At 36.6% G+C, this 20,414-nt stretch overlaps 1 protein-coding gene across 3 annotated transcripts in view; it reads right to left on the bottom strand.

The window, feature by feature from the left end:
* GRID2 (glutamate ionotropic receptor delta type subunit 2) overlaps positions 1-20,414 on the bottom strand; it is a 1,273,704-nt gene that overhangs the window by 177,624 nt on the left and 1,075,666 nt on the right. The gene's annotated exons all lie outside the window — the stretch shown is intronic.

Here is a 20,414-nt window from a genome sequence, read left to right as displayed (position 1 = left end):
GGGTGAAGTGGATAATTTCACAATGTTGCCTAACATCTATGTTTAAAGAAAACTTCAACAGATAACATCATTTAGTGTCTAAGAAGGTGGAATCTGCAATAAGCCTACCTGGATGTGAAATGTAAACTTGACATATTCACTTATGAGATTACTGTACCTTCCATGAGCTTGTTTCCCCAGAGTAGGTGATAATCCCTGTCCAAGATAGTTGTCTGGGAAGTGGCACAAGAAAAGGTGCAGAGCATTTTACATCCTAGTGTCCATATTGTCAACATCTTTCCATCTTTCTTATTGGGATTACTAAATAGGGTTATAGCTCATTAATCAGGGCTAGTTGCAAGAAAGTTGTCAATGCAACAACTTACATTTGATCTCTAAATATAGCTGCACTAATGGAAGAAGCCAAACTACCAAAGATCACTAGGTAGAAATCTAGTCTGGTGAGGAGGAGTAGAAATAGTAGGAACCAAGTGACTGAAATCGATTTGTCGAACAAGTAAGTATGCAAAGATTTGCAATGAAGCAGAAGGAAATGTCGCATTCAGAAGAAGTAGACAGTAACAATTTGATTTCCAAGCTAATACATGTGTAAGCCAAAGATAAAAGAGGCAGTGAAGAATGTCTTGGGGTTTTGGGTTGTATAATAGATTCATTGCTCTGATAAGAATGATGAGCAATAAGGTAATAGGAAGTTTCCTCCTAGGAAAGAGAAATCATAAGCAAACATTAGAATGTATTCTATTGGTGACTCGGGGAAAATAGTCTTATCAGGAACTTGCAGTATTGTTAAGTCCTATATGTGCTTGGAGAAGCTAGAGAGGCTCTTGCATTCTACTTTCCTGCCAACTAGAAGACTATAAGCCGTTGGCGAGGATGTTTGAGTATTGTTCATTTTCCAAATGGAAATTAAGGGAAAAAGCACCCACAAACAGGGAATGCATTTATTTTAATTAGCAGCTTATCAAAAATACATAACGTTGTTCCCATTACATAAGGGAAACCTTATAAAATAGATTCATATTCAATTTGCCAAAAAGATGATTGAAAGAGATAGTTAGCTTTGGGAGGCCTTAAATATCTGTTCCATTGGTATTTGTTTAATTAAATGAAGCTAAGAATACAATGTTTACCTAAACAAAGCTTACGTGACTCTTTGAAAATAATTTCACTTCAAAGTTCTGCCCTAAAACATGCGATTAGTTCACACAATGACACATCTGTTCACTGCCTTCTGATAATTTTATTTTACAGTTTTCTTATGCCCATGAGCAATATGTTTTTATTAAGTCATATGTTTGAACATTGAATCAAAATGCCAAATTTCAAACCAAGTAGATTAAATAGCGAGCCAAAGATGAACACTTTGAACTGATATAATGCCACTTACAAGCCAGCCCAATATTAAATCAGTTATACTGCATGTAGAATATAATCTTATAAATGTTCATATTATGGCTGATCTATCTGAAACTTACACCGAAGAATGGAAAAGGTCATTTTCACCAGAAATATCTAGTATGTTGATTTAGACACTTATTTAGCAAAACATGGGTCACCACTTACTTCTGTAATATGAAGCCATACGCTGCAATCCTTATTTATATCTGAAAGAATTTTAATATGAACATTATGTAATTATCATGACAATGTAATATCTGAAAGAAATTTTAATACGATAGCTCAGGCCTTCTCATGAAGCTTCCATTTTCTGGGACAAATTGGGGTAACAAAAATGTTTTCAGTGGTGGATGAAGTAGAATTTGTTTTATATACTTAATGTGTGTCATTGCCATACTTCTAGATGTCATAAACATTTATCAGGCCTCATTTACTTCCAAGTGTCTCAACAGTGATTACACAATGAACATGAGGCTAAAGGTAATTAGAAGAAAGGATAAAATTTGAAGACGGGATCTCTTTGAATATCCAGTTCGGCCACACAGATATTGAATGAACACGAATAGTTTACTGAGCTACCTGGAACTTCCTTTAGGGTTCTGAGCATTAGACATAAGGTAGGGAAAATAAATATCTAGCATAGAGCTTGTAATGTCAACAAATGGTAGGAAGGAAGACTTGTAATTAATATCACTATGTGGACACAAACTAATGATCACCAAGTTCTATTTACATTCTATATAATTGTAATATGGAAATACAAATGCTATAATCAAGCAATCACAGAAGAATGTTTTTATGGTGATGATAAGTCCAATTAAAAATTGAAGAAAGTTAGTTGTGCAAATTTCTAGGACAGTAAAGAGCATATACATTAAAAGAAATCAAGAGTAAATGGTTTTAATAGCTATCAAGGGAGTGATAATGTTTGTAAAGAAATAACAACACAATCATCAATACTGTGTTCTTACCACCTACCTAGTACTATGCAAAGTGTTTTTATGCAGTGTTTTGTTAGTTTTACAATAACACTGTGAGTAAATATTATTCTTACTATCACTTAAACACTGGAGCTTAGTGAAGATGAGAGAGCATCAAGACATGCCTCATATTAATGCAGCAAATGATGCTTAGCCCTGCCTGGGTTTTGCTTCTAAGATAAAGGCACTGGAATTCGGCACAGGTATCATGAGTGAAAGTAATGCATGAAACGAATATGCCATTATGAAAAATGAAATGTGTATAAAATCTGTGATTAAATTTCAAGGTACTACACTAAGTCATTACAAGAGAGCTTGACCTTGCTCTTGCTCCCATGGTACTCCTTTCCTTCAAGAAAGTATTCCTGCAAGGCTTTCAAAGGAGTTGAAAGTCAAGTCTGAACCAAAAGTATAGAGGCTCAGATGTCACCATTGTGAAAATAAGTGAACAGGATGCTTGACAAACTGAGAGGGAGCAAGACTACCAACATGACTGAATTCTAGACTAGAGGGTCGGGACCTAATTCTGTGTATGATAATGCTTGGCAAACCTGCTGGAGTACCAAAGCCCAACCTAACCTCCAAGCAAGACTCAGATATTGCTGGCTGCTATCTAACTGGAAAGCAAGTCTAGTATTGTCCAGTTGTTTGATTTGTTCAGAGAAGTAGTAAGAATTACATTTAGATTATAGGAGTCTAGCTTGCTTGCCTACTGCAGGAAACTGAGTGTTACTCCTTTAGCTTTAAAGGAAATTACTCCCTGACTTCAGTAAAATGCTGGGCACAGGAGGGGTTTATATCAGAATGAGAGCATTAGCTGATGGCAGCAGGAAACAATTATTGTTCTGTTTGCCCTCTCCCCAGAAGAGTGTACAAAGCACATGGATGTGAAGAATAAACATTCTTCTTTGTTAGAGGAACGCTGGTGATCAACTCTGTTAGCCTTGCCTGACAGGTTATCCACAGCACTGCAGCTTCGTCTTTTGTAGTCCTGTGTGATACTAATGAGAATGAAGAGAGAACCATTCACAATAAGGAATCTGTATAAAGAGACCATCAATCCCATTGCAACAGAAAATCCAATTATTTTGTAGATTACTTACTTAATACTCTCTCTCTTTCTCTCCCTCCCTCCCTCTCTCCTTGGGAAAATCATCTCTTAGCATTTACCATCTAACATTTACCTATTACTTTATTGACAAATTCTTGATCATGCTTCTTATGCATTTATAACTTTTCTGAAGGTGTGTTCATGCCAATACTTTCATTTCCAAGTTGAAAGACTACAGGTTTATTCTCTAAGCAAATCATAAAGTAATAGCCAAGGTTTGAATGATCGTTTCTGGATTTGACAATCATCCTTGAGTTTATCTAATCTTATTGAAAGAATAATTATCCAAAACTACTTTAAGTAATATGCAAAATGTTTCTTTTTTTATTTGAAAAGAAGAGGGAGAGAAGATATAGAGATAGAGGTAGGTAGATAGAAAGATGGAGAGAGAGAGAGAGAGAGAAGGAAACGGGCAGACAGATACATAAAGACAGCACTCTTGTCTGTTGATTTATTCCTGCAAAGCCAGGTGTCATACCCCATGTATCTGATGTGAGACGTGGGCTTCTTAATCAGCTTCTTGATTGCTTCATTAAATGCCTACCCCTAAAACATTCATTCTTATTATTTCTTATAGGGAATCCACATCCTCCACACTGGAAATTCATTCTTGGGAAGCTTTAGTTTGAATGATTGAATACATCCACAGGTAATCATCCCGTGATTTGGGACACATATAGTAGGGCTTGTGGGTAGAAAAATGGTGAAAAGCACAGCATAGTGTCTTTACCACTGGAGTCAAATATCTAAATAGAAATTTTATCCTATGCAAAGGAAGAAAGTACAGTGCAAAGAAACCTTAAACAGAGTGGAAACTACAGTTCCTGTAAGACTAACAATGTGCCTGTAAGTAGATGTCAAGGTGTTCTTGGGCAAGGAAAGAAATGACATCATTTTCAGTAAACTCTACCTGAAATTTAATAATTCCTTTCAATATAAATTTAGGCAAAAATCACCATGGTACTAGCTATATGTGTGGCTTTACCACTACCGGATCACAAATATTTTAGGCATTAAAACCAAATTGATGCTCATCACTAGTTTATAATTACAATATGTGTTAAATTGATTGACAGATATGTTTTAAGATGCATCAATTTAGAATCAGTACATCACATTTTAGTACAATTGTTTTCCTTGTTAACATATCTAACTTTATATGATTATAACCATCCTTCTAACAGCTAAAGGGATTGTGAGATTAAGTCTGTATAGGTGTTTCAGAGTAGACAGCAGAGGGAGTAAGGAGAAATGATGGAATGAAACTCCAGAAAGCAGAAGAGGTCCCAGTTTTTAGATTCTGTGAATTCATTCAGCATCAGTCTTTGGAAGTGATTGGTTCTCTTCAGAGATCATTGAGGCTCTGTAAAGGAGAGAGGATGCTTTTGCTTTTATGTAGCTTGAAAATTTTTAAACAACCTTAATGTATCCTTTATGATAAGAAGGTATAGATGTAGAAGTTAAGGGAAAGGATGAAAGAGAGAGGGAGGGAAGTGAGAGAAAGGGAAAAAGGGAGGAAGGTGAAAGAAAGAGAAAGAAAAGGCAAAATGGAACTAGTTTTCCCTTTGTGCAAAGTCAAAAAACAAGAGTCCACAGGTTGTCAAGATTTGTGTATTCTGATTTCATAAGCTTTGATGCAGGAACAGGTCCACTGAGCTAATCCTAGCAAGTCACCTGAGCTGATTGTAATATTAACCGGACATCATTGGTATCAGATTGCAGTTAATGTGAAGATATATATGATTAGTTCCTGTAGTAGTTGATATATAATATGACAAAGTTGGGAAGTGTCATTAGCATTCTTTTTGTTGCTGAATTTCTTATTTAGTGGAGAACTATGCATGTGATTATATACAGAATTGGAAGTATGTTTTTTTTAAAATTGAGAAAAATAAAGGAAGGAAAGGAAGTAGGTGAAAGAAATGGTAGGATAGGAAGTATTACTATGTTGTTAAAACTGTGTATGAGTTGGTTGGATGGTAGCTTAGTCGAGTCATCTACAAAACATCCATATTTGAAGCAAGTAGTGATTGAGGATATATGGAAATAAAAATGTGTAGGAGCATTCAAGTGATCCAAGTGGTCAAATGTAATATATCATGGATGTCCGTGTCAGAGCTTGCAAGGGGGGTTTTGTTGGAGCTAATGTTTACCTGCTGTCAGTCTGTTGTTACTAAGCTCACGATACAAAATCAATAAAGAGAGGGTTAAAAAAGAGAATAGATGCTTCGGGAAAGAGTCCTTCTGTTTACTCAGTAACCAAGAGTAGATATTCCTTGACTCTCAACTTTATAGGATTCTTTTACAAGAATAACTCAAAATTATAAAATAATAGCTCATGATAATAAGAGCTTATGATAATTAGAAATTATCATAATTACTAAATTCTCATAAATACTAAGTTTTAAAAATTGTTATTAATTTTTTGATATAATTTTGTAGGCATAGGGATTACTCCTTCCCTTTGCTGTCTTCCCTCCAGAGCATAATTTCCCCCCATACTATATAGCAGTATAGTCCTTTAAATTAGTTGAAGACAAAATAGAAGAGTAAGAAAGGAGAATAAACTTTAACGTTCTCCTTGGGTTGAATGATGACCCAAAAGTAGATCCATTAGTATGTTAATTCTGTCAAAATTTCCAGCTTCTCACCCTCTTTAAGGATCAGTAGTTAAGGATTTTTGCTTACTTTATTTATCAGCCAAAATGATCACCAAATGAATTTTAATTTACTTATTTTTTGTTCATTCACCTTCAGTGAGACCTTATAAAGTCCAATCTTTACATCGCTAACCTTCTAATAAAATGTTTTTTAAAAGAACATGTGGTTCCCAAGGAAACTTCATTTAGTAAGTCAGGAAATATTGATATAGCCGTTGTGGCTTTATGAAAAGGTTTTTGTTTGATTTCAGATCTTAGACCAGAATCTTAAAACTTTCCAATTTAATAGAGGACACATTTTCAATGTCTCTAAAAATACTTTTCCATTTTCCATCTGCTTCCTGTGGTTCCCAAATCCAATAGCACTGCTTACAGATGTCTTATTTGTTAGTTGATTTTTCTCTTTTATCACTACTATTAAACATTTGGGAGTTGTAGTTGTTGTTGCTGTTATAGTTTGTGAAAAAGCTCGAGGGCTGTGCTTTAGCTATCTGCTGCTGGTGTGGAAGTTTTGGAGGCAAGCTCAAAAGTGAGGATTGCAGGCATATGGAAATAAGTGTGAATGAAACAGATGGGGACTGAATGGACCATGTGATAAGAACAATTAGAAATTAGGAAGACAAAAAGATGAGATCTGATTTTGACCACTGCCACTTTCCAGCTAGGTCATGTAGGCATGTCACAGAAACATTTTGACACTTGGTTTCTTAATGTGTATAGTAGGAATAACAAAATTGCCTGGTAGAATTGTTGTGGGGCTTGAATGTTGTAATGTAAATGAAGATAACAAACAATTTACAATGAGGATCATCGTTATCTTTATTATTACTTGACATTAAGAGAATTCCTAAGAACTGGTTTAGGATTAATTATAATAGGAAAAATATATATGGCACTGAACTTAAAGTGGCTAATATGGCTTATTTTTATAACCAATAAGAACACAAGACAACTCCAATCCAGAAGTTAATTATAAAAAAATTCCTTCACAAATTTTTGTAACTGAGTTGAATAATATCCCCCACACTTCATGTTACTCTGGGACACCTGGATGCTCCCTAATTCAGAAATATAGACTTTGAAAATGTGATGAAGATGAAGAAGAGATGAGAAATAGGATGGATCCTACATTTAATGTACAATGCTGAGAGGGTCGAACAAAGCACTCAGAGATGCAGATGGCGATATAGAGATGGAGGCAGAGATTGCGGCTGATGGTCACCAATCCAGGGCTCCTGTGACCTCCAGAGCTGGAAGAGTGAGAAGGCCTCCTTCCACACGCATTCAGAGAGCAGCCCTGCCACTACCTTCTGATCTCAAAAAGTCTAAGAGAATTTTCTCCTGAAAATTGTTCCAGAGAATAAAATATTGTGAGAGAATACTCAAAACAATTTTGAAAGATTATTTTACAGAGGCCTGAAGGAATAAATTCTCATTATCTATAGCTACCAAGTTTGTGTTAATATGGTATAGTAGTGCTAAGACCCCAGCACAGTGTTGTTCTAATGGTTGGGGTGGGTAATATTTGTTTTCTCTCATTCTTTAAAGAAGTAAAGGAATGTTTTATTCATATAGCTCGAACAACATCAAACGATTTCACTTCTTTTAAGTTTTTTACTCTCTCTCTTTCACTCTCTTTTTTTTTTTTGAGCAAAAAAATAAAAACTCAAATACATGGTTTATAGGGAAGAAGGCAACGAAGACAAGCACATCTTTTATATGCCAGAAAATTTAGAGGTTTATCTTAGGTAAATGTTTGAAAACACAGCTCCTTATTCATCATTAACCCACAGAAACTTCAAACTACAGCAAAATCTCACAAGGAGCATGTTAAAATCCTAATGTTTGGTTACTTTGGGGCCAATGGTAGAAGAGTGTTTCCAATTCCACAAAGTTGTGTATGCCTAATGTTTTGAATCTGGTAATGTGTGGCATTCCATGACAATAAGGACTTTACAGGAGACTGAGTGAAGGATTCTGAGATGAGGAGTTTAGGATTATCCGTGTGCATGGACTTCATGTATTTGTGAGGGTCCTCTTAAGAGGGAGTCAGGGCCAGCATTGCAGAGCACCAGTTGAACTTCCTGCAAGACCAGCATCCCGTATCTGAGGACCACTTTGAATCTCAGCTACTCTGCTTTTAATCTAGCTTTCTGCTAATGTGCCTAGAGAAGAAGTAGAAGATAGCCCAGGTGCTTGGGCCCCCTGCACCCACATGAAATGCCTTGATGGAGTTCAAGGTGCTTACATTATGCTTTGGTTTAATAGCCATTGTGGCCACTTGAAGAGCAAACCATCAGATAAAACCCCTCTCTCTTTCTGTATGTGTGTGTGTGTGTGTGTGTGTGTGTGTGTTTCCCTCTCTCTAATCTTCTTCCTTTAAAACTAGATGAGGTCTTTTAATAAAAGGAATCAGGAGGTCAGAGACAGTGAAAGATTGGCAGCAGCTGGACTGGTCACCTTGAAGACAGAGTAAAGGGTTGGGGAGCAAGAATAAGGGTGGTTGTAGGTGACTTATTGACAAGAGAATGGACTATCTTCCACAAGTTGGAAAAAACTAGGGAATGAACTGTCTCTGGGAACTCCTAGACTGAAAGCAGCCTTGCTCACACTTGAGTTTTTGTCATTATGACCCATGTTGGATTTTTGAGTTATGGAAGTATGAGATAATAAAAGTCTGTTGTTTTAGGCCAGAGTATGTGATAATCCATTAGGATACCAAATACATGTGCCACTTTAAGAATATACAGATACTTTGATTTGATATTTCTATCTTCATGGACTGTAAAAAAAATATACAGTACAGTCCAAAAGATCCTGACAAGTGCGGTCCAATCCATAACCTGAGGTTCCTCTCCTGTAAGGTGCATCACTCATGCATAATTGACAGAGGATATTTTGGCAAAAAGAATCCTTGATCACTTAGCGTTGACTATCACTAGCAGGTTGTAGGCTTAGGATAAGTTATTCACTTTCTTGGGCTTCAGTTTTCTCATGTGTATGTGATCAGAAGTAAGTTTTCTCATGTAAACTTGAACAGGGTGAAAAGTCTGTTCTTTCTAGTTTAAAGAAACTATATTACAAAAAAAAACAAGAGAAATCATTATAACTCTTACAACTGCCTTTCATGATACTGCCAATTTAAATGATTTCATATTTCCCAATTTACTGTCTCTATAAATATAGATCCACAATTATACTGTTTATATACGATGCTGATAGATATAAAAGCTGTGTAGTTTATGGAATAACTTTTTGAATTGATCACAGCAGACTTGGCTATGTCTTGGATTCTGGTATATTCTACATACAACTCACTTTTGTCTTTCTGTAATGGGACTTCCCTTTCCTCACTGTGAGATTTCTAATACTTAACCACCCAGTGCTTTGCAAAGAATTTTAAAAATACACCAAGTCGAGATGTTCACTGAAAATAAGGCATTGTGACAACTGAAGCAAAGCACTGCCTGGTACTGCAAGAGCAGTTATAACGATCCCCAATAATCAAAGTTTTCCTCCATCTTTCTTGTAACCTTACTTCCCACACCAAGGTTACAGGTGTCTGTGACTGAAATATATTAAAATATCAATATTCTTTCTCAAAATGTCAGAAGGAAGCATTATTGTCCCATTAGTATCTCATCTCCTGCTCCCACTGCTTTGGAGTGGGGAAAAAATAATGAAATACTCTGAATCAATTTTTCAGGGCTTGATGAAGTCTTTCTACTACTTTGTCCAGGGACCAAGGACCAGGGGATGAGGCTGTGTGACCTCCCACTGAATGTTCTAAAGGCTGTGCTGAGAACATTTTGGTGATACTTTTCCAACAAATCTCGCCATTACACACCGGAGCAGAAATGTTTGATGAGTACCTGCTGAAGTCACAGGCACTCATTCTGTTTTGCATTCATGGAAACTCTCGGTTCAGTTATGTGCTCCCTCCAAAACTAAACAGGATGGAATGAGGATGAAATATCAGAGAAGCAAGGTGAGCCTAGTCTCCAAAAACACGTTTTGGAGAATCCTGCAAGCTGGCACATAGAGTGTTGAGAAGGATCCAAATGATGCATGCACATCTTTTTGGGTTACTGATCCTACTTTCCTCATGATCGTTCTGGCTTTGATATGAAAAGAAGTAGCAAGGCTAAAGGAAATGAAAACTTGAAAGTGGGGTGCATGAGAAGAATGCTAAGCAAACCCAAGGGGGATTTTGACGACTTCAGACCAGACATAGCCTAAGGAAGATGGGGGTGTGCAAAGGCTGCTGAATACATGCTAATCAGTGGTTAACTCCCTGAGAATAAAGTTTAAGCATCAGAATCCTTCACTTGTCTGGCACAGTTAGAATATGTAAATTCCTGTCATTTGAGACTACTGCAGAAAGGATTCTCCCCTGTGCTTCGGTCCAGTGGTGTGGCTATGGGTATTTTGCATCACTAGGAAAAGTTGACTTTGGTATATTTCCAAACAAGTTTAGCAAGAAAACTGGTTTGTGGTCATTTACACATAATGGTTAAGTTGCAGCTGAATACTCAGACCGCCTATTGGGCTGATGCTTCAAGCCTCCAGACAGAAAATATTTCAAGTCTCCAGACAGAAAACTAGGTGCAAGGTTGATTATACACTGTGACATGAATGTATTCAATGTGCCAAGTGCTGTAACAGTGTAGCGAGTGGAGCACAAACAGCTTTCAATGCAGTCAAATGCTAGTCAGTGAAATGCTTTTTCAAACCTGACAGAATACATATGAAATTGGTTTGATAAGAGATTCCCCCAAGTTTGCAACAATCATAAAAATTTACATGTCATCACTGATGATGAACTGGGAATCTGAAGGAAACAGTAATATGTGTAAACATGGCTTTGATCAATGTGCTTGTGGGAAGTCTTAGTCATTTTTTCTAATCTCTCTAGAAATGATCTCATGTAGTCCTTCATAAGGAAGAAACCAAGGTGCTTAAAAACAAAACGTTTGAGGACACTGTTCTGAATTATGGTGACAAAGTAATTGATACAGTACAAGGCTTTATTTTTCTGATTTTTTTTGTGATAATGATAATGTGTTTCAATTTTCTTATGTTTGTCATGCCATCTCTTGTTCTCATTTGAATTCAGCCTTCATTTTAAAACATGCATCCTGAATTAATTACTTTGTGATCTTAGAGACAGATAGTCCCTCTTAAATGTATAAACGGTAGGGCCGCCCAAATCTGGAACTGTTTCTGTGATAAAGCAACTGAACTAAAAATATCTATTTTTCCTCCCCAGGAAACCATCCTTTTCTTTTCCTTTAATGTACAAGTGATGAACTGGGACTGCTTTCTGAGCAGAGATAGGAGCAGTAATGGGAACGCGTGGCCAGTCTTCCCCTGAATGCTGATGGCAGGGAGGGGCAGCCTTGGGATGTCGCTATAGTTGTATGCTGAAACCCCAGAAGGGCAGATAAAATATCATTACGTGTGGCAGCAGACCTCTTGCAAAGCTGAGAAAATCGCCATCAGCGCCCAGCCCAGAATCCAACTGGCCCACACAGGCACCCAGAGAGCAATTACTAGAAAAATGCCATCTCCTTGCAAACCTTAATCTGCCTCTGTAATTTTCTTGGCATAAACAATCCCTTCGAAATGATTGTGCCCATTGCATTGTTATTACCACTCACATTTTCTTCTTAAACTTGAAACAGAAAACAATCTGACCTGAGTTAAGTAGATATTAAATGCAAATTTCCTCCCTCATGTTGTTAAACCTCCGGGAAGCTGACAAAGCCGCTCTCACACTGCATAAAGCACAGAGCCTTTATGGCTCATGCTATTTCATTTTTGTAATGGGGACTACAGAAGACTGTGAGCAAATATTTGGTTTCTTCTGAAATCCTAGAATGCCAGGGTTGTTTTTGTCTTCCCATTTTATTGTCAGTAACTGCTGCGACTTGGCACCTACTGGCAGCCATGCGAGTATTGGTTGAATTAATAAATATGCATCAAATTAGGTTTTATGTATTTTTTTCTCCACAAATGTGGTAAATATTTACTGATATAATGTCAAATACAGTTCAGTAAATGCATACCAATGCATTTTTAATGTTCCTCCTTAATATTTTTAATCGACTTAAATTTTGGGGGAACTCATCACATTTTATCTTTGGCTAGCTTAGATTTTGTTTTCTCCTTTACTTGTTATTTATTTATTTTTTAAACTAAAACTATCCCTAACTTAACATGGTGTTACAGTGACTACTCTTGAATTTAAAAGTACGTTCTCTTCTAGAAAAAAAATTTTTTTCGGACAGCTCTGTTATGTTCTGTCTCCTTCCAAAGTCTAGGCATTCATCAGGAAATTTGTAACTGTCTTTATACTTGATTATTCATATTCCTGTCTGCCACACTAAACCTTAAGATATTTCAGGTCTTTGTATATCCATTTGTGTGTCCACATTCAATGATAAATGCTCAGTTGAGGCAAAAAAAAAATCGCACATAAACTCTTCCCATATTGAACAAAATGATAGATAAAGAAATATATTTTAGGGGAAGTGATAAAGGTAATTTTCTGACTTGTACAATTTAATTTCCTTCTGTAATACAGACATGAACTGAGGCAACTGAACAGACCTTTAAACTATTTTCCCTACATCAACAAGAAAATTGAAGCAATCATTCTGCGTTACTGTTTTCCCTGTCTTTAATTGTTCCATTTCCAGGAAAATGGTCACCTGTGTCCCTCCTAGATCCTTTCCCACCTGCTCTCCTAAACCGATGCGGTACATAAATTGTCTGAATGTATTCTGGACATTTAAACACAAATACCCACCTACTCCAAGGTTCTTCTGTCTTTGAAAAAACATATCTTTAAAAAGATGTTCAGGTTGAGAGAAAAAAAGAGAGAGAAAGAGAAAGTAGACCCTCAGATATAATATAATTAATAATGGACACACTTGAGAAGTTGAGGATTGAAATGTTTGCAAAACACATATGAGCAATATGTACTTTATTTGGGCAATGTTCTTTCTGTTTGGAAAATACAGGAAGAATTTAATAGCTCCTAAAGCAAAAAAAAAAAAAAGCAAACTACTAATTTTGTTTTCAGGTATGTAAGGTGTTCACTTGAAAAATAAAAATGTGTTCATATAGTGTTTGCCAATAGATATATTTCAACTTCATGATTATTTTGACCTTCAGTACAGTGATATTTTGTGGTATTCCTGTAACATCTTCCCACAGGGAAGATATTTTCTTATGTCAACAGACTTTTTTGGGTGTGGAGAGCCGAGTAGTGGAGTGAATTACAGGATCCAACTGTTGCTGCCCACAAGGCACTAAAATTTATTGGGTGGAAAATAGGGAATGTGAGTAGAAAACTGATCGCTATTGATGCCACCAGTTACATCCCTAGCACAAAGGAATCCTGTTAAATTCTACAGGGTAGAATAGTGACAAGGATAACTTGAATATAATTCATAGAAGGCCTCTAGACTCCAAGAAACACAGTAAAACCTCACCTGTAAACACTAAAACCATTCCTGTCTCCTTTACAGCATAGAATGTCCAGGCAAGTGAAATCTACAAAAAGGATCCAATAAATGTATTTAGCTTCTTATGTTCAATTTGAGGAGTTTTAGAAAGCTGATCAAAGATTCATGTTAGGAAAAAGTATGCATAAACTTCAGTTGCTGTGCCAAAATAAACTTATCTTCCAATTTGATTTTTCCGCAAACATGTTGATGTTCCAGCATATCTTGGCATAACCATTTTAGTATGGATTTAATTCAAATTATCAAGGAAGGCTGCCAGAACTCAAAAAGGTAAGCTATATAATCTAAATAGTCTTTTCCTTTAAGGGTGGAAAGCTGAAGCACAAAAATATCAAGGCTTTAACTGACTTGTCAGAATCCAGTGTTAGAAAATAGAATTGGTTATATTTGATCTATAAATGCTTTTCAAAATTTCGAGACGGGAAAAACACTGGTTTATTAACTCTTGCAAAATCTATCTCTTCATGAGTCACTGGAGTAAGACCTTACAATGGCAAATTAGACAAAAATTTAAGAACTGTACCAGAATATCTTTGCATTAATAAAAAAGTTACCAGGCCAATATTTTATATTCTGGGTGAAGCCTGATTCTTTTTCTCTTAAGAGAACTAATTTCTGTCTTGTAAGACTCATGTGTTGGTAGAAACCACTTTGCAAATGAGGAAAGTGAGGCACTGAAACATCAGCTAGTTTGTTCAGGAATACCTGATTGACAAGTGACTGACTTGAGAAGAAGTTTTATGTTAGTCTGGAAAGCCCTAAAACCTATATACAAATATATTGCAAAAACCAGCTTCTTGAGAACATAAGCTACCACTAGAATGTAGTCACTGCCTTCAGAATCTTAGAATCTCTTTTGTACAAGAGGAGCTACACACATGAACTCAGAGGGAAATGAATGACTAGAACAAACACCAAAGCATGTGGGATAGAGAGTACGGATGGAAGTGGTGGGGACTAAAGACTGCTTATCTCGGTGTGGAAGACTGGTGACCCTAACACCATACCTCATATACTTGTCAAGTCCCATTGCACACAGATTGGGCATGAATCCACCCCTCTCCTTTTTGAGCCAAGGTTTGCACTCAACATGAGTGACACAAGCAGGGGTTTGTGGCTTGTCCTGCTCATTTGGATCCCTGCACCAGTATGAGAAGAGGTTTGACTATAGTGCCAGCTGTCACATTTGGTGATAAAGAGGGATGCCCAGCTAGGCCCCAGCCACCCCTGCCAGGTCCACTATGGCACCAGACAGGTGAATGCAAGAGTCAGACACCATTTTTTTTAAGTAAAAACCAAAACCAAACCAAACCAAACAAAAAAACTCACTAATTCTAGTCCAGACTTCAGGGTGTGACAATGACAAATTTGTATTTGGAGTTGGCTAACTTTTCATGATCTGCTACAAAGCCATAAGTAACTGAAATAACTGGTAAAACACTTATTCATATTAACATAAAGGGAGAGAAGGGAAAAGTGGGTATGAGAAAGGGAGAGAGAGGGCTCTTATTTAATCTATAGCTCCACAATCATTACAGTAAGAAGGAAAGTTAAGCTCAGTAATTTGCACTAACTTGATCAAAGTCATGAAGTGAGAAAAGAATAACATAAGCTTTCTGTTGAATGTTTGCATGCAATTTCCAGTCCAGGATATGTAAAGGATACTGGAGGAGATTAGTGGTTGATAGGGCTCCCTGGAGGAAATACAGCTTGATTCAAGTCTTGAAAGAAAAGTAGACATTGAATAAGGACCATGAATTTAAGTCACCATGGAACACTCTTCATTTCATATATATATTAAAGTGGGAAATATAAATTTAAAAGTGAAATGTTACCATTTCCTACCACTCCCTTCTGCTAGCCATTTGATACCCTTTGAGTGTCAATGACATTTAAAAGAATTGACCATGATTTATCATTCTGGCAGCAGTACTGAAGTAGTTTTGTTCTTTACAGATACTAAGGATCAGTGATCTAAGTATAGCTACTAAATTGTAGAGTCGGAAGTCAAACCCATATGCATTTGGCTCTAAACCTTGCATTATTTTCACTGCATTTTCTCTACAGGCAGGACTCTGATCTGTATTGGTTTTGGGCTACGTAGGGCTTGCAAAAATTCAGAAAAGCACATGCTTTTATTCCAAAGCAGATCTCTGAATTCTGCTTAGCATACTGGAAGGTTAGCACCCCACTCCTGAGAGATTATACAGAATTGAACCTGCACACTTTTCCTTAGAGTGGCTGCGTGTATCAGCAGTGACTGTAACAGCTAATCTGTGTGCTGTTAAGCAGGGTCTGGCTGAAGGGATCCTATGATGTCCCTCTCATCTTTCCAGTGAAGTCTGGATCCTTAAATAGATTCGCAGTTACCAAGGGGCAATCTTGTTTGCAGCTGTCCAAGTAGTTGATAACATCTTTATGAAGATAAAGGGAGGACATGGTCAGGTTAAATTAGATCAATTTCAGCCTGCCTTGTTTAATAAGAACGTGTTTCTTAACATATCTAGTACTGTGCCAGGCACTTAATGGGCACTCAGTTGGTACTAGTACCTCTTGTTTCAAGTGGGAGACTAATATGAAAAGTACGTAGGTGTTCTTTAAAAGAGTTATACAGCAGGGGCAAGTGATAAAAGAAAATAACACATGGAAACTCAGATAGGTAGTGATAAAAGGAAAAAAAAACACGAAGTTAAGTGAACATAGTTTGCTTGGAATAGCAACTCTGTCGGTTTAATGGCTTATTCTCTTTTCTCTTTACACACACATACACACATACTCATACACACAGACATGCAGTGGGCGTATCACAAGAGTTACTAAGCAGTGTTCCAGGCACACAATCTACATTGATAAAGATCCAGGACCTGGTGGGGATGATGTTATGTAGAATGGATTAATACAATATGACAGGTCTTATGGTCAGTTTAAACATTAAAACACTAGAAAGTTACAAATTTGTGCAATGAAGCGGCCTGGAAAAAAATAAATGAAAATCTACAATTCAGAAAAGGCGTAGGCTGTGAGCCCCCACGTCTCAGGACACAATGCAGAACTCATCTAAAGAGTTCTAAAGCTTCTGTAGCAAAGCAGACAGTCAACAAAGTGAAATGCAACCAACAGAACTAGAGAACATTTCTGCACACTATACAACCATTAGCGTGCTAATATGCAAGATTTACAAAGAGCTTCAGAAACCCAACAACTATGAAACAAACAGCCCTGTGAAGAAATGAGCAAAGGAAATAAAGGTTTTTCAAAAGAAGAAATTCAAATGGCTAATAGACATGTAAAAAAAAATAGACTGCCTAGCTCTCAGGGAAATACAAATGAAAACCACACTGAGGTTCTGCCTAACTCCGGTGAGATTGGCTTACATTCAGAACTGTAATAACAGCACTAGCTGGCCTGGATGTGGGGAGAGTTACCATCATTCAGTCTTGGTAGGAGTATAGGCTAGTACAACCACTATGAGAGTCAGTATGGAGAGTGCTAAGAGAACTAAAAATTGACCTGCCATATGACCTAGCTATCCCAACAACTGTGAGTAAATCCAAAGGAAATGAAATCTACATGTGATAAAGAGATCTGTAATCCTATATTTACAGCAGCACCTTCTACAACAGAAAAGACATGGAACCAACCCAGACTCCTATCAAAAGAGGAGCAGATAAAGAAACCAGTAGATCAACTCCATGGAATACTACTCAGCCATTAAAAAGAATGAAATTCTACCATTTGCAACCAAATGGTCCCAGCTGAAGGCCATTATGCTCAATGAAATAAATCAATCCCAAAAGGACAAATATCAAATGTTATTTCTGATATAAAGCAACCTTCATGCAAAATGAAGATGAATAGCCCTTTCAACACTATTTTTGCTATGTCTCAGGGGGTTTGATACTTTTGTTTTTATTTTCATTCATTCAATAAGTTCTTATTTTCTTACTCATTTAAAGAAAATACCATAAAAACAAGCTAATGCCTCTTACTGGAGAAACTCAGCTGATGCTAAACGAACTTCTTTGCCAAGCCTTTCTACTGGGATAAATCTCTTTATTCTATATCTCTATATCTATATATAGATACATATATAAGTCACCATGGAAGTAGCCACCATATATATATATATATATATATATATATACACACACACACACATACATATATATATATAGTCTCATTGTTTTGGTTCTTACAAAAACCAGACTCTTTATGTCAATCTGAAGGCTTACCAGCTCATTATTATTTGAAAATTCTACATTCAAATAGAAATGAAGAAGAGAGGACAAAATGATAATATAATGAGGTCTCTGAAATTATGTTAAATTATATATGCCTCTAAAAAGAGAAGAAAATGATTTAAAATTAATTTCTACCTGAAATGCCCAGGGTAGAATTCAGAGTGGCACATCACAGAATGTACTGGAGCAAATGATCCCATGTTGAAGCTAACTTTATCTTTCTTCAGTCACTTCAGTAGGCTGCAAGAAATACTTTACATATTGCCTTATAAATGAGTACAAGTCTTTGAAAGTGTGAACTTCACTATGTCTTGCCTTTTTTTTTTTTTTTGGAACATAAAACCTATGTATCAAGTAGTTAGGGAGAAAATGTCTTTATGCCATTCTTTAACAACAGACCCATGAATAAGTTTGGAATAAAATGAAGACATTTCCTTTCAAGGCCAGTTCATCAGTTTTTATCACAGAGACAAGGCTTTCAGCAACCATCAGCTTCTCATTTACTAATAATTAGCTTCACTGAATCTTTCCGTATGTGATTATCACAAAATATTTTCCAGGATTCAGCCTGATCTATCTAGGATTGTTTCTCTTTTCATGAGCCATCTAGGTTATAACCTGAGTTTCTGGAAATGCAATTGCCGCCTCGTTGTTATCATCAGTTCAGCTCATCTCTGCCACCCTTTGAATCATTTACCTTTAAGTCGTTTGTGAAATGTTCTTTTCTGTTTTCATTTTATATTTTTCTATTTTAGCTTAAGCATAACTATCGTTGCTTATCCAATTTAATAAACACTAGCTGAAAAACAGGCTTTTCCCCCAGTGTGACACAGTTTCTTCCTTAATAAATTTAAGATAAGCAATGTTTCACTGTGGATGGATGATACGACATTGCTGTAATTTGCTAGTCTGACTGACTGACCTGAACCCCCTGTGTGGTTTTTTTTTTATAAAACGCTAACATTTCAGGGAGGAATTTGGGGTAACCATTTAACATAGCCCTTTGGATGCCGGTTGGGGTACCTGCATCTTACATTGCAGTGCCTGGGCTGAAGTACCAGTTCCTATTCTAAAGTTCTGCTGCCACTCAGGGAGATAGCAGGTGAGTCGCTGCCACCTGTGTGGGAGAGCCAGTTTGAGCTCTGGTCATCTGGCCTAAGCCAGGCTTTGTGGGCATTTGAGGAATGAAGAAGCACGCATCTACTTCTGTGTCTCTTCCTTTCAAATGAAAAAAAAATCTAAAGGAGATCAGAATTCTATATTCTTTATGAAACACATGGCCCAAAACTGAATCAACTAAAAAAATGTAGCTTTGAATGCCAAAAAGCTACATTGTAAAGGGATTGCAGCAACAATGTCATAATCATGCGCATCATGTAAGTTATGAGTGTTCATTCTATAACCGTTAGGAGAAAATGACTTCAAGCAAACTGCTTGTTGAATTAATTACTAGAGATGAGCTTTCAAGGTGACACCAGGAAAGAAGGTACTTGTTCATTTCCTGTCTCAGAGCCTTCACACTTGTGGTCTGGTTAGAACTTTGCTTTCCCACGGGTCTCCTCAGTTCTAGATAAGCTTCTTCAAAGAACCCTGTGTCAGTATGTGCTCATGATCCTTCTCATTCTCTCTCTGTCTGTCTGTTCCTCTTTCTGTGGAGTATTTCACAACAATTTGCTGAAAGAAGGGAAAAAAAATGAATGGGGACATGAATCAACAAACGAATGAAAGCAAGGCAAAGAGGGAAGTGATTTTCTGCTGGCATCCGCACTTCTGCATCTTGGGGAAGAGGCACTGAGGTGGGATTCAAGGCGTGCTTTCTGGATGCTCAGTCATCTGAACTGCAAAAATGAGTCGATCCCAGAGTGTCAAGCAAAGTGCAACACAGGTCTAGTTTCACATTTTATGTAACGCAAGTATGTTAATGTATATAATTTTCATTATGTCCTAATTAATTGATTCAACAAATTTAAAGGCCTGTCATGTTATTTCTTTGATTTCATCCTTCTCAATATTTTCATCACAATTTATTTATAGATTTCTTGGAGAATCTTATTTTTTATCTGCATTAATTTTTTAATCTAATTTTCTCTTACTGACTATACTTTCTTTAGGTGTTTATCTTACTGTTCATAGTATGGTATTTTCAATTATGGAAAAGATGCTTATTAAATAAATGTATAGTTTTCTTTAAAGTACAGCCACCCACTATATAATGCCTTTGTCAATGACACACTGTCATACAAGTTGTCCCATATGATTATATCACCTAGTGACATCATAGCTTTAAGTACATAGCTATGTGAGTACACTTTATGATGTGGACAGACCATGAAGTCACCTTACCCAGCAATTTATAGAATCTATTTCTATTTTAAGTGATGTATGACTGTAATTGTTTTCTTCAATAGCCTTTTCTAAATAACTCCTTTAATGCACTACTATTTCTTCTAATTATCTTTAATAGTTATACTCCTAGTCTGTTTTTCTCTTTT

The sequence above is a fragment of the Ochotona curzoniae genome, unplaced genomic scaffold, assembly GCF_017591425.1.
Source record: "Ochotona curzoniae isolate NIBS_2020 unplaced genomic scaffold, NIBS_Ocur_1.0 scaffold_4506, whole genome shotgun sequence".
Taxonomy (NCBI): Eukaryota; Metazoa; Chordata; class Mammalia; order Lagomorpha; family Ochotonidae; genus Ochotona; species Ochotona curzoniae.
The sequence above is the reverse complement of the archived record's forward strand: the minus strand, read 5'-3'. Positions and strand labels throughout refer to the sequence as shown.